Source organism: Myiozetetes cayanensis, unplaced genomic scaffold, assembly GCF_022539395.1.
Source record: "Myiozetetes cayanensis isolate MyiCay16 unplaced genomic scaffold, myiCay2020 scf3, whole genome shotgun sequence".
NCBI lineage: Eukaryota > Metazoa > Chordata > Aves > Passeriformes > Tyrannidae > Myiozetetes > Myiozetetes cayanensis.
The window spans coordinates 26478453-26484452 of NW_026087521.1; the positions used below are offsets into that span (position 1 = coordinate 26478453).

The 6000-nt window shown below is 38.9% G+C and overlaps 1 long non-coding RNA gene across 2 annotated transcripts in view; it reads left to right on the forward strand.

Annotated features, from left to right (window-relative positions):
- LOC126644555 (uncharacterized) overlaps positions 1 to 4349 on the forward strand; it is a 29383-nt gene extending 25034 nt beyond the window's left edge. Inside the window, exons 4-6 of one of the 2 annotated variants that reach the window (XR_007629950.1) lie at positions 2078 to 2120; positions 3372 to 3452; positions 4313 to 4349. This is a non-coding gene — a long non-coding RNA (uncharacterized LOC126644555). Of the gene's footprint in view, positions 1 to 2077; positions 3878 to 4312 lie in introns of those variants that run through there. The other variant, XR_007629949.1, reaches the window with a different exon arrangement.
- Positions 4350 to 6000: the final 1651 nt, after the last annotated feature.

A 6000-nucleotide genomic window follows, 5' to 3' on the forward strand; every position in this document is an offset into this window, starting at 1 on the left:
AAGTGTGTGGTAAGAGAAGATGAGTGACTATTGTAAGTAGACAAATTCAAGTAAAGGAATACCTTCACATTTAAATAAAGTGCTGGGAAAAGAGCATTAGACCACTTTCTGCACTGGTCTGTATTTGGGGAGAGCAATCATGGAAAGAAAGAATCAGAAAATAAATCTCCCTCAAAAAAAGTGGTTTTGAAAATTAATATCAGATGGAAAAGGACACTTTCAAGCTATGATCCCCAAAAGTCTATTTTTAGTATTCATAAGAAAGGCTGCCACTAATTTACCAGCACCATTAAAGTGAATGAATCTACTGAACATTAGAGGTAGAAGACATTTTTAGAGATCAGAAATTATGTGAGAAAGGCAAATCTTGAAAGAGTTACAACTGGGTTGAATTAAATGAAAAGTTTTAATGATTTTTTGATTAAAGCAAGTGTCATTCCAAAATTACAGTTTTGTTCCCGGTCAGAATTACACATCTAACATGGAGTAAATCCAAACAATTTTAAAACTGATATGTATTCTTACCCCACAACAATACCCGTTACTCACACAAGTCTGGAAAGTACCTTTCATTCAAACTAAAGGAAGGAGTAGTTAAATATTCCCATGTGTGATGACACCTGAAACAGAAACTCCTACCCAAGGTTAGTCAGTATGGGAAGCAGTTAAGCCAGTTCAGTCAAAAGCCTTTGCTGATTTCTCAGTTGATTGCAAGGTAATGGGTAGTGTTTTGAGCTCTGCATTATTAAGTGCTGAGAAAAAACAAAGCACTAAAAGCAACTCAGCAGACAGCACAAGTTGTGCTCATTGGGAGCAAATGCAGAGCTTAGTGTTTTACAGAACCAGTTGGAAAGTCAGACTTGGCTACCATAGATTAAAAAGTTGGTTGTGAAGGTCTATTTGTATACTGTGTTAGGGGAATTAAGCTAACAAAGTTGCAATGAATAAATACCAAGGATTATCAAATTCTACTAATGATAGAAAGAAGCCAGAAGAGCCTCCAAATATTGGAATATTACTTGTGTCAAAGGACAAGGAATTACTATGAGGCCAATGTTCAGAAAAAAATGCATATGAAAAGGCATAAACCCAAAGAAACAGAACCTTATGGTCCTCATCTAAACTCCACTCCCAGGACACAAGGACTTCAGGAAAATGAACAGTGAAGGGGCAGAAAGATGCATCCATGTACATAGATGACATTTATAAATATATATGTAAGAATAAAACCCTTACTTCTGCCTTGGACCAGGCCTTTGGAAAAAGACAATTTGCATTAACAACAGCCCTGGCTACGCAACACCATTCAGGTTTCTATGCCATTTTTTGTGCCATACTTTCAAATCTTAACAGAGCAAGGAAGAATAAAAAACACAACCCACAGCATCTGTCATGAAGTTCTAAATGCATTCCTTCATCATCAAGTCCATGAGCTTTTATACATGAAAGCAGGCCTCAAGTTCCTCGTCTATCTGGTACACAGGGTAATGAAATCAGAAGTGATCCTGAATCAGTCTGCAGGAAACTGCTGCCTCATTCCCTGACTTTTTCTGTTGTGACAGTCAGATTCATTGTACCTGAGCTGACAGCTGCTGTCTTAACCCAGATGCATACCATAAAATGTATTTAAGGGCCTTATAGAAGAGGAAGGTGATCTTGAATTGAATGTATTTATTTAGTGGAGAAAAGTAAACCTGTGAAGGCAAGACCAGTCATGTGCTCATGGAAATTTCTGTACTTTATGAGATGTATTTGTGACAGCACTGAAGAAGTCAGAAGAACACCCCCCTGTCTGTGATTCAGCCATCAGCAGGGATGTATAGGCAACTCAAGGGCATGAAACACCAAAGAGCAACAACACTTACTTTCTGCAAGCTCCCACTCATATCACCAGAAACAGATCTTTCACAATATTATCCCTGGCTTTCTTGTAGATTGTGTGTAATAGAGGAAATGCTGGTAAAAGGATGGCAGCAGAGCTTGAATGCATCTGATATAAATGTTACTTCTCTCTCCAAATAAAATAAAAGAAAGCTTATGGTTGTTTTTTTGACATTCATGATGTCTTTACCTACAGAAGATGCATTAGAAATGTGATCCAAGGACAGAGATCCCACTAGGTAAGGTTCTGCTTTTCCCAAATGACTCATAAAGCAGTTGTACAACTAGAGAGCTTAGACTTGTTTTGGTTTTTTGGCCTTGTGTTATAGACACATTCAGTATTTTTATGCATTACAAACTAAAACCACAGTAAACAAACAGCCTATTGAAGCTGTTTGGAATTGGTAGATGCATTCAGTCTGGCAACTCCTAATTACATCATCAGCTGTTTGCCTGTTTTTAATTCAGGATGTTAACATCTTACTCTCCTAAGCAAATGGTTGCACACCTCAAGCTAGCAAACATATTAGTCTTTAGAAATCTACGCATCTACTAATACTCATTTCTAGACCCATCTTTTTAGATAAAGTACATTTTGTGATTGAAATATACTGACATCTCTGTGCATGGCTATACATGGAAAGAAATCTGCATTATTCATTTATGTTTTCTCAGAAATAGTAACTCACATGTAAAATTATGGAAAAGAATAACTTGTATTTTTAGGGCATGCTGGCAGACAAGCTGATATGGGGGAGTTTAGTGCCTACCACTATCCTGGGTCTGATGCATCTGACAATTTTCAGTGATGCAGGAAATGCTTCACTGGCCTAAAATGGTACATAAAGCCACTCTTGAAAGAGGACAAATTACCAAAGCTCATTTAGAATTAAATAGTGGGACAGTTATTTTGATTTCAGGACGTTCCCTTTGTTTTACATCAGCAACTGTCTTGCATGACTGAAATATCATAGGTTATTCCAGGATAAGGAACAGAGTGTAGCCTCAGCTTTTCCTCTTTAGACTTAAATTCCTTTTAAATTCCATAGGAATGATTCCCCAAAACCTGAGGATTACTGTCAGCTGTCCAAGATTCCATCAAATTTTCAAAATATTTTTAAGCCTGAACATAGCATTTGCAAGTGTAAGCAAAGCTGCATGAAGCAGAATTATTTTCCAGTCCTTAAAACTCATATCCTATTTATATATCTGGTACAATACTAATTTTTTTGCAACTTCATCACATTGTGAACTCCTGTCTCATTTGCTGTCCATCACCCTCAGGTCTTCCTCTGCATTTCTGCAACATGATTAGGGAACTAGCCTTAAGTAAAAATAACCAACTCAATCAACCCTTACTTAGAATTTTGAGAATTCAGACAATCCAAGGGAATATTCCTCTACTCTCCCAACTCCATCTTCTCTAGTCACACTGCAAATAAGCACATTTACTCCCAACACCCAGTAATCCTGTTATAATTATTTCTCAGAAAACCTCTGCTGTGGGTTGAGAGGAAATGGAGAAGAGCATAAAATAACTGTGCCAGAGGCTCCAGTCCTATCAGGAAAAGGTAAGCATTCCTTCAAACACCTGCTGCAAGCCTACCACTATTTACACCTTAGGGTAGAAATAAGAACTGCTGCATTATGATCCTTTGCTCCAGCACCTTTTCATTAAGAACACCTATTGAAGCATTTCACTACCATCTCTGGATTCCCCCAAAGCCCCATACAGCTGGAAAATTCCTGCTTGGTCACAAGTGAGCATTTTCTTCTGCTTTGTGAAAGGGCACTATTAAATTTGAAGTATGCTGAAGCTACATTTGACACTATATTTCTGCAATCAATACCATTACAAACTTACACATAAAGCAGAGTAAGATGACATTCTTAGTTGATACGATTTTAAAAGTTGATGTTTCATGAAAATAAAGACAATACAACAAAAACCACTTTAAATCATGATTTACTTTGTATCAACAAGGTTACCTGTTGCAAATTGAGTTTCCTAATTTGAAAGACAAGTTAGGCAGTCCCTCCTCTGCTGATTGCATTCCTATGAAGCAGCAAACTTGCGAAAAAGGAAAGACTATGTTCATCTTCTGTTTCTATTCAGGTTACACTGCACATGCAGAGAAAGGCAAAGGGACCCTCGTCCCTGGAATTTTTCCAGATTTGGCTAGACAAAGCCACAGCTGATCTGATATAGTTCCAGGACAAGTTCTGCTTCAAGCAGGAGATGGGGTAGATGGCATCCCCAGGTTCCTTCTAAACACTTCTGAGAATCTGGTCTGTCCGTGAAAGCAGTAAGAAAGTCAGTTGTATCCCAGTGCTTTATAGATGTCAAATACTGAATAAAGCAAGCGGAGAAAATGCATCTAAAAATAAAAATAGAGTCAAAGGATGCCTTGTTTTTCCTGTCTCACAACAGCAACAAGAGCCAGGAGCAGGCAGAAAATACAAAGGATCTTTTTCTCCCTGGCAGCTTGGGTGGGTGACTCACAGCAAGTAATGAACTCTCTGCATACTGCTCCTGTCAGCGCTGAGCAAATTCGCCTTTGAGTCCTGACCTGGGATATGCAACTGCGGACAGAAAGGCAGAGTTTGGCTGCTTCCTAGCAGTTTTGTCAACAAGACATAATGCCAAGGACAGCTGAGGACAGCAATCACTGAAACTTAGACTTTGCAAAGCACCTAAAAAAACAAGTGACAGGAAAGCAGGTTGAGAAAATCCCAGCATTCTCACATCCCACAGCTGCTCTGAATTGCAGCATTTTGAGCCTTTCCCAAGACTTTTCTTCCCAGAACTCAGAGTGCCTTTGGATCCCTTTACACCTACCTACTGCCAGCCAGAAAAATGTGTGTCCTTGTACTTCTGTTACCCACCAAAATTTGTAGCTTTCCTTTTGACTTCTAACTTAAAAACCAAACCTAAAGATTAAACAAAGGCAGCTTTTGCTTGTAGGGAGCAGGAAACAGGATTTGCATATGATTTTGTAATTAACTCATTTTTGTCCTATACATTGTAATTGCACACAATTCCTGAGGCATTGATAGCACATTTCACCATGCATTTTCACAGCTTATATACCCAGAGAAGGCTGTTCACAAACACACCCTTCCAGACTAATAGGAAGACAAAGCCTTGCAGTAAAGATTTTGTTTTAAATTTTCACTTCTGTTTTGCAGAATTGATGCATTTCTTTATCACCTAAACTTGCTATTACATTTACTAGACCCAAACAGTTGAATTGCATTTCATTTGACCTTCATCAATGGACGCTAACTTTTAGTTTCCATAGCTCAGACACCATCACATTAGTGTCTTGCTTCTCCATGTAAATAGGATTTTTCATATACACCTAAAGGCAATGAGCAGTATGGATTTGACATCTGCTGCAAATGCAGCTGTGGCTCCAGCTGGTTTTATTCCCTGGGGTAAATGAACAGCATGATACTTAGATTCTGAGAGAGTTAGTTTACTGTAGACAATATCATCATAATCACCAGTAATATCAGTTATTCTTTTTCAAACAAGTTGTTTCACAAAAAGTATGATTTAAGAAGCATTCCCAAAATTTCTCAAGCGTAAGAATGACAAATCTGGCTTTTCTTGTCTTTACTGTACACAATGTGTTACTGCTTCCACACCAGGCAGAACAAGGGCATCTGTAGAAGGGAGAATGCTGAAACTGAAACCAGTACACCACTGGAAGCTCAACAAAACAGTATTTATTACAAAGAAGTGATCAACAAGACGAGAAGCTGAGAGATAGGAAAGAGAAGGGAAAATAAACACCCAAGACAACACTCTCACTCACTCAAGCGTTATTTATGAGGTTGTCTTACCAATCCTAGAATGCTTAAAAATTCCCCATAGCAGAAGCTGCATCCCTGGAGCATCGGCAGGCTCACAAAATAGCAGGTGTCCCTGCCAAGGCAATGTTGTCCTCCAAGTGAAGCTTGAGTCTACTCCTAGCACAAGCTATCTGCTTTTTTATACAATTAGCCAGTGATGTCTATCTGGGCAGGTGTGGCCAGCACCACCCAGCTAGAGGCCTTCAGTGCCTCCCCCCATCATGTAAGGGGTACCTCTTCTGTGCATGCATGTGTACGTTG